Source organism: Eriocheir sinensis, chromosome 12 (genome assembly GCF_024679095.1).
Source record: "Eriocheir sinensis breed Jianghai 21 chromosome 12, ASM2467909v1, whole genome shotgun sequence".
Classification (NCBI taxonomy): domain Eukaryota; kingdom Metazoa; phylum Arthropoda; class Malacostraca; order Decapoda; family Varunidae; genus Eriocheir; species Eriocheir sinensis.
Genome location: NC_066520.1, coordinates 6927385 through 6936834, shown reverse-complemented (window position 1 = coordinate 6936834; position 9450 = coordinate 6927385).

Sequence of the window (9450 nt, the reverse complement as noted above, 5' to 3'; positions counted from 1 at the left end):
GATAAGGATATGATGAAAAAGTTAATAACCACTATGATTAGACCCAAATTGGAATATGCAGAGGTGGTGTGGTCTCCCCATAAGAAGAAACACATAAAAATACTAGAAAGAATACAAAGAATGGCAACAAAAATGGTTCCAGAACTGGAGGGATTGACATATGAAGAAAGATTAAAGGAAATGGACCTACCAACACTGGAACAAAGAAGAGAATGGGAAGACCTAATACAAATTTATAAATTACTGAGCAAAATGGAGGAAGTAGATAATGAGAAGTTACTTCTAAAAGAAGGAATAAACACCAGAAACACAAGAGGACACAGTAAAAAAATTGAGGAAAGGAAGATGCTTGAGAGACATAAAGAAATGTAGCTTCCCGCAATGATATATAGAGGTTTGGAACAGACTAAGTGAGGATGTAGTATCGGCGAAGAGTGTGTAAACCTTTTTAGGAAAAGTTGGACAAATACAGATGCGGAGACGGGACCACACGAGTGTAAGCCCAGGCCCTCCCTGTAAAACTACAACTAGGTTAATACTAGGTAAATACACACACACACACACACACACACACACACACACACACACACGAGTGAATAATGTGAAGGACTGTGAGGCATTGCAAAGGGACCTTAATAGAATATGGGAGTGGAGTGGTACATGGCAGATGGAGTTCAACCTTGGGAAATGTAAAAAAAAATGGAGCGTGGTAGGTGTGGTAGAAAATGTGAATATAATTAAGATGGGAAGTGAGATAATATGCAGAGGAGTGGAGGAAAAAGATTTGGGAGTGACTGTCTCAGAGAACATGTCACCAGACAAACACATCAACAGGATAACGGGACAAACTCTGAATCTGCTGAAGAACATAAGGACGAAATTTGTGTATTTGGATGAGGAGATGATGAAGAAAATAATAATTACAATGATAAGGCCAAGGTTTGAGTATGCAGCAGTGGTCTGGTCTCACGAAAACAAGAACATAAGGAAGCTGGAAAGAGTGCAGAGAGTGGCAACTAAGATGGTACTGGAACTTAAGAGATTGGGCTTATGAGGAGAGACTCAATAGCATGGGGCTCACAACCCTGGAGAGAAGAAGAGAAAGAGGAGACCTGATAGCGGTGTACTGGGTCGCGAGCTGAGTGGAGCATTTGGACAGAGAGGACCCGTGTGTGTGGAACGAGAGAGAAACTCCCGTATGTCACAACTAGGTAAATACAACTAGGTAAATACACACACACACACACACACACACACACACACACACACACACCTCCAGGAAAATGGCCTTTCAACCTTTTACTATGTCAAATCTATGCATATTGCCAGTGAATCAGTGGGATATTTTCAATAATCTTACATCTGTGTCCTTCCCTTCCTTTTCCTCCACAAATCTATTTGTTTATCAGAACTAATATAAGGAAATACAATTCAGCAGATACACGTCATGTATGCATAACACAAATTTCTCTGTATATTTATGCAAAAATCTCAAAATTATCAAATAATTTATGTTTCTTCATGTGCACCATTTAGTTTTGCATATTTTGATATATAGTACATGATGATTATATTGAGTTTATGGCTCAAAACTTGTTATATTCATTTGTGACGTTTGAAATTTGGCGAGCGTGGCCAGCCCGGATATGGAGCGCGGCGCTGTTTTCTCCCGGCCATAGTGAAAAGGTTAAACAGTTTTACGAAGAACATCTGTCTTACCTCAATGATCCCAGTCTACTAAGGGAATGTAGTGTGTCTTGCGTGTGTTGTCAGGTTTGGTGTACAACCGTCCACTAGTTTCTTTAGGTACAAGCATGAAGTCACTTAATTTTCTTCCTGACTGGTGTCATTTTATATGAAGAAGCAGCAAGTACTACTGTTATACACTGTTACTTTAGGAAAAAGTTGCCATTGTTGCTGTAAAAGTGATCGCCACCTTATTTATGTCTGCGGAGAGGTTTGCAGTTTAATTTAAGTGCCATTGCTACACTAAAACTTCCCTAGCCAGTGACCCAAAGCTGAACCTTGAACTTATAAGATGCAGGGTGATTTTCAGGGACATTTTTTTGGAAAAAGTGCATCTTATAAGCCATCATATATGGTATATTTATATATTGGTCCTATAAAAATAATAATAATTTTATTGCCAGCAGGGCACATTTGTACCTCCCCTGGTATAGGCAACTCACACTCCTATGTAATAATAATAATGAAAGTCTTGTAAGCCTCCGTATCACATAAGACCTTTATTCTGAAAGCTTTCCCACAATATCCGTGGAAAAAAAATATAATTCCAGCAGAACTCAGCCACGACACAGTACATGCGTCCTTGGATATCTCACGAGCACAGCGATCAACATGGCGTCGTCTGCTAAAGTAAGGGCTGTCGCGGCTTGTGCTGCCATTACCCAAGTTATGGACTTGTTGCTTCAGTTAAATGGAAGGAAGAAACAGTTGTGGGTTTGGCATGGCTGTGGTTCCTCCATGCCAGTTCTCATTGTCACCACTGCGCGTGCATGGCCAACCCACCCATCTTGACTCAACCACATAAACACATGGATCAAATAACAACAAACACACACACACACACACACACACACACACACACGGGGTCAGTTTGTTGACCCTTTTTCTTTTTCTTCTCCTTCGCTCCCCATTCCCCCGCCCCTTCCCATTGTTTTCAAGGTACTCATTATTACAAAGAACACTCGTGAAATGTTGTGACACTATACAGACATACAGTGAGTGCAGTGGTTAGTGGTGCTGGAGGGGTAGTGAGAGCTGTGTCGCCAACACAACACCGAGGACCTCAAGCTCTGGAGGACGAAATCACCAAAATCACCCAGCAGCAGAGGAAGGTCAGTTCAGGTGGCAGGCAGTGAGGCAGCCTCGTCACTCAGGTTTGGAGCAAGATGTACGGCAACTTCATCAACTCTGTGCACTTGTTCCGATAAACCGGCCAGCAACCACCACCTGTGTCTCGCCGGTTCAGGCTTAGCACTTCCTTACTAAGCCTGGGTATCCCTGAGTGACCTCCCAGATACTGCCCACCTGCATCCCTCTGGGACCTGTCACTTGAACCCAGCATCCTTCCCGAGGATTAACATCGCACTTGACTTCACCGCCATCTGGAGGAATCTGCCCCTTGGCCCCCCCGGCACCACCCCAACTGCACTCCATCCCACCCAACCCCTCCCATTACCCCTACCTTTCCCAGAGACAAATTTTCCATACCCCTTCTCTTTTTGTACTTGTTCTCGTCAGTGAAATTTATTTAAATGTATTTATAAAATGTAAATTTTCAACCAGACGGCTGCCGTATACCTGAATAAACCATATATTTTTATTATTATTATTATTATTATTATTATTATTACACACACACACACACACACACACACACACACACACACACACACCAGACTCATTAGCAACCATTGCAGATGTTTCTGACAAACAGAAATGACTTCACCATTTCTTGAGTGTGTTAGAATATATTTGGTGAATGGCTCACATGAACCAAACCTAGCTCTTGGCAAGAAGATGATAACAAATTCTAACCCACATAGCAACGGTTTGGTCTGTAAAAATGATAATAGTTAGCTAATTGCCATAAAAAGATGCCATTTGCACCACATTTCTGAACTATGATAATTTTTACAAACCAAACAGTTAACATTAGCCAAATGTTGTCGGAATATAAGTTGTTTGTCTTGTCCATTGGAGTCATTTGCGACCATCCTGCCATCTTTACCGTGATGTTCAGATCAGGACGAGAGTCAGGGTCTTAAAAAATGCTATGGGCTACAGCTTTGACATGACCTCATGACCTTGTCCACCACTGCAGGCTCGGCAGACTTCAGTTTTCATGCATGGGCAGACACAAGGACCATTGCTATGTGGGTTAGAATTTGTTACCTTTCCAGCTAGGTTGACCCCCCTGGCTCCCACTCTAAGAGAGCAGTTGTCTTTAACACTGCTCTCTTCTTGCCATTGGGTATGTTTGGTTTGTATGAACCACTCACCAAATAAGTTCTGACACACTTTAGGAAATGGCAAAGCCATTTTTGTCTGTGAAAAACATCTGCCATAGTTCATGATGAGTCTGGTGTATGCGTGTGTGTGTGTGTGTGTGTGTCTTTGTTGTTACTCGATCCATGTGCTTATGTGGTCGGAGTCTAGATGGGTGGGTTGGCTGCTCACGCACAATGGTGACAATGAGAACTGGCACGGAGGAACCACAGACACGCCACACCCACAACAGCCTCATCCTTCCATTTAACTGCAGCAACAAGTCCATAACTTGGGTAATGGCAGCACAAGCTGCGACAGCCCTTACTTTAGCAGACGACGCCATGTTGATACAGGGCAAGTGCTTTGTTTACGTTGTGGATGTGGATACAGGCAACCGACCTTGCCCGTGTGTGATGCACACCTGGAAAAGTTGGATTTGCCGGTTGCCCTTGCTGCCGCCAACGTGGTGGGAAGAAAAAGGCCCAGTGTGACACCAGGCTACGAACTACCGACAACTCGCTCCTGGATGGGCGCATGGATGTTGCCAGTAGCCACAACGGTTAGAGCAAAATGGCCAGTGTGACACTGCCCCAAGGCAGTGAGGCCGCTGATCGGGTGAGCGCCGGTGATGTCATAGGACTCCCAGCGAATCACAAGCGTGTTTTCAGACCTCAGCCAATCGTAAGGCTTCAACTGTGGCTTTAAAACGACCTGTTCTCTCTTCCTGTTTTCTTCCTTTTTCTAAGGTATGTTTTTGAGATAACAAGGGAGTAAATGATGAAAAAAAGTGAGCTCTGGGGGGCAGCATGAGCCAATTATAATGGCGCTACTATAAACAGTTGCCTGTGCCATGACGGGCTTGGGCCCAGATGGATAGTCTACCAACGCCATAGCCCACATGTAAAAAGAAGAAAAAAAAAAAAAAAAATCCAAGGGTTGGAACAGATCAGCGCTTTTTCAGTTTTTTCAATACCTTGAGTTTCGCGATCCTCGAGTTTAGCGCTATACCTTCAGAACGAAGCGAGCGCAAAACTCGAGAGGGTACTGTACTTTCTTATTTAATAAAGTACAGTGATGAAAAAATTACCAAATATGTACAATATAATATCTATATAATTCATCGTTTAAGATTTTTTAATTTCATATTTGTCAGTGTCAGTTACTCTTTGCAATTAGTATTTATTCATAATTGAAAAGTTGAACGATGAGAAAATCACATTTTAATACCTCTTTTCAATGATATATTTCTTATTCAATTCGGTGGAATAGCAGTAAAGTAGTTGTAGAGAAACATAAAGGCACACAGTTTTTAACCCTTTCCCTGCAAGAGTCCCATATATGAGACACAGACTTTGGTGCCGTTGCCTGTGAGTGTCCCACATGTGGGCCAGGATAATTTCAAAGTAGCGCCCCAAGTCTTTTGCGCAGAAATTAAGTGGAAATCATTATGTGTTTCCAAACATAATTCCTGTTTTTGTTTGGCTTTATATTGTCGAGTAGGGATGTACAACACTTTCGCGCTGAGGCACGGCCGATTTTTTTTTTTCATGCCATAGAATTACAGAAAATTCAGTATCAGTTGATTGAACATAAATACATAAACAGAAAAAGTTTTGTTAGTGAAAAGATAAGTGCGCTACCTATTATACCCGAAGCATTTGCCATATCTGTCATCAGCATCTTTCGCCAGGCAGCGCAGTATTGCAAAAAGCTTACTTAGCAAGATGCTGATTACTTAGGTAAGAAATGTTGTAGCATTACAATATTTATATATTTGTGCTCAGGAAGCAAAGTTTTATTTATTGAGGGACTTTTTTTTTTCGAAAATGCTCTGTACTGAGGTGTTAACCCTTAAACTGCGGAGGACTAAATGCCGGATATTTTTCCTTCGCGAGTTAATATTAACATTATAATAAAAAGCGAAAATATAAATCTAATAGTATGTCATCAATGAGAAAAATGTAATTTGATGTATTACAGCAGTTCAGAGTGGTACATGAACAATTAGAGCAAATAATAGTCCCTAAAAATTCGCACGCTTTCCAAAGTGCGGGAAAAATGTGACATGTCGGGTAGAATGAGGTGGAGCAGGTGGAAGTTGTGGACATCTGCCCTTGTGGCTTCTCTCTCTCTCTCTCTCTCTCTCTCTTAGGCAATGAACTATAATGATGTAAAAAAAATCTGATTTACACCATGGACCAAGACAACCGGGGCTTTCCGCACACACACACACACACACACACACACACACACACACACACACCTGTGTGCAAAGAGGCTTACTGTTTCGTATTATATCCAAGTTATAATGAATTACACATGACATAATTCCTTCCTCCAAGTTTCAGCTTTATGTAAACATTCAAAATTTGTAATCTACGTAGTTTGCCTTTACAACCTCCATTTTCTCTTCCACTACCACGTTTTCTATTATGTTAGGGTAGATTACTACCTGGCGGGTCAGGAGAGTTTCCAGGCACCTCCTACATTTCCACAAACACTCGAATGAGGGCCTTATCGTAGAATTTCAGGCTCTGGTGAAGGTATGACTAAGTTGCCAGCGATCACGAAAACACATTTGAAAGGAAGCGCGCCAGGAAAATTCAAAACATACGGCGCGAAAATTCATGATTACATAAGCGATCACAGGATCACGGGATCGGAGAGGCTTGATTATATAAGCGATTGCAGCGGTTTAAGGGTTAATTAATTTTAAATTAAATCGCAGGAATGAAAGAATGAATGAAAATTGCAGGAAAAGTGTTAAAGGCCAAGTGCGCATGAGTGGTTGCCAGTTTGTTTGAGTTCTTGCTCAGCGAAGCTCTCTGTATCAATCTTGAAGTGTTATATGACATTCACATCGCATTCAAGTGTATAGCTGGCATCTGGGCCCACCTTATCGCAAGGTATTAATTGCTCAAAGGCAAGGGTAACAGAAGGCACCACCTCCCTCATTGTCGCCAGGTTTGCTATGAAGATTGAATCCTCCAGGCTAGTACTCTGAACTGAAATCTAGCTGATTCTTTTTCTTGGTTGACTCTGTGCCTTATGGTGCCTTCTTGCCACTGCATAGGTTTCAAAATGGCCACATTTGTGTCAAACAAATGTGTCATTATACTATTTGCTTCCTTGCCAATGTTGTGTTCCGGTGTAGTAACCCTGGCCAAAAAAGTCACTCTAAACAGCTCAGCATACTTGGCCTTGGGACTTCTACTCCATAACTTGGCATGAAGTGACTTATTAGGGTTCAGAGTAAAACCTTTCACGCACCTCTGCAATAGGTCTGGAGCGGTAAGTTCCTTGTAGACACCTCGGATTAGTGACAACTTTTCTAGAGGGATTTTTGCCAAATACAGGTTCTTTGATTTGTGACTGTTGGGTGTCTCATTGCGGGCTTCAGCTCTGTTGAAAAAGCACCACAAATCTGCACCCTTGGGACACATTTGTTGACTAGGCTGTCTGTCTGATGAACACAGATGCCAATAAGAACCCGATATTGCCTTTTTCATATCCTTGTTGGTGGTGCCACAGTTGTCACGAATTGCCTTCCCTTAGTATTGTGACAGACAGTCAATCACATCATCTGGCAGCATGGGTGCACCGCCTAGGACACCTCGTTTCATCCGCTTGCTAGTCTTGGTGGTGATGAAATCACTGGACTCCTTCTTCAGCTTTCTTAGTCATGTCCCCATCCTTTTGCATACGTGATTGATACACTCTTCTTTGATGACGGGAACATGGTAAGGGTCATGCCCATCATTGATGCTGCAAACAGCTTTGTATGCACTTGAGTCCGTTACCAATGAATGTGACATACTTAGCTGATGTTTAGTCGAGCGTGACCACAACCGTAAAGCACCCTCCGTTTACATGGCACCAGAATTCCCATGAAAATTCTAATGCAGGAATGCTTCTTCTCTTCCTTTCCATCTTTGCATAAAGGGCAGTAGTTGCAGAACACCTCTTAAGTCAATGATGGTCCTGGTGTAACCTTCGATGACAAAGCACACGGCAATGCGAGACCTGTACCCTCGTGCCATCCACGTGCTATCAATGCTGACTTTGATGGCCACATTTCCATTATTGTCTGGTTCTTTGAGATTTACTTCAGTATATGTCTTTTTTTTTCTTTTCTTTTTTTACATCAGAGGGCATCAAGGAAAAAGCCCGCTATTTGCCGCTCCCATAAAAGATAAAAGTAAAGAGTAGCCAAAAGAGAGGTCAATTTCAGGTGGAGAGGTGTCTTGATACACTCTTCTTGAAAGAGGTCAAGTCATAGGCAGGAGGAAATACGGATGAAGGAAGGCTGTTCCAGAGTTTACCAGTGAGGGGGATGAAAGAATGAAGGTGCTGGTAAACTCTCGCGTAAGGGGTTTGGTGTTGGGATTCGGTGAATTTACCGTACCCAACATTTTTGCCAGGACACTGAACTCCCCCAGGACAAACTAAACAATTTACCACCCAAGACAGGGGTACAGGCCTCCCTGCAAGCACCTCCCAGAGTTACAACGATAATTCTAACAGTCCTGATAGTAAAACCTATTTGTTATCACTGTAGGAGGGGACTTATCTTAGAAGGGTTTCAAAGGAGGTTGTTTCAAAGGCTCGTCCCAGAGGGTCTTGTAATCCTCGAGTCAAAGTATAAAAATAAGCACTGCCGCGAGTTAACGTTGGAGCTGCAAGTGCTGAGGTGTTGACTGCTGTAGAGTAGATGATGGAGTGGATGAAAACCAACCACGTGGGTCTGAAGAGGTAATTTGAATTTCCCTCGCCAGATGGCGTGGCTTTTGATCTTCTCTGTTTCCATCGTTTAAATTATCCTTGCTCTTTAATTATAATTCTACAAGGGCAATTATTTATTATTTCATGAAAGGAAACACTGAACTATTGTTATTCCTTTCATGGTAAATGTATTTAGTCTTCAGGCAGTGAATAAGGTGATTCTGTCTCGGTCTGGGAGCCGATGAGCGAAGTATTTAAGTACCATTCAAGGCTTATTTGAGCTCAGACGATACTCATGCTTGAATTCTCAGCCTGAGACTAGTTCCTTAAGGGAAAGAGTTAATTTGTCAAATCCCCTGGTTAACTGACCTAATTCCTAATACATTCCCCAGAGGAGATTGTAATTCCTCAAATCGCAATTAACTGTCTGAAGTAATTATTTATTCAATTATTTATTTATTTATTTATTTAAAGATAAGAAATGGGGACTAATCTTTGCAAGAGAAAAAGAGTGAAATGCAACTAAGGGGGGTTGAGATCTTTGCACATCTCATCCAAATAGACTTGCCCTTACCCTGTCCTCACCTTGTAGGAAGGTGTAGCATATTTTTTAATAAATCCTCACCTGGGAAGGTGTAGCATATATTTTAATCAATCCTCACCTGGGAAGGTGTTGCATATTTTACCCTAATAATTCTAACTACTACCCAAAAT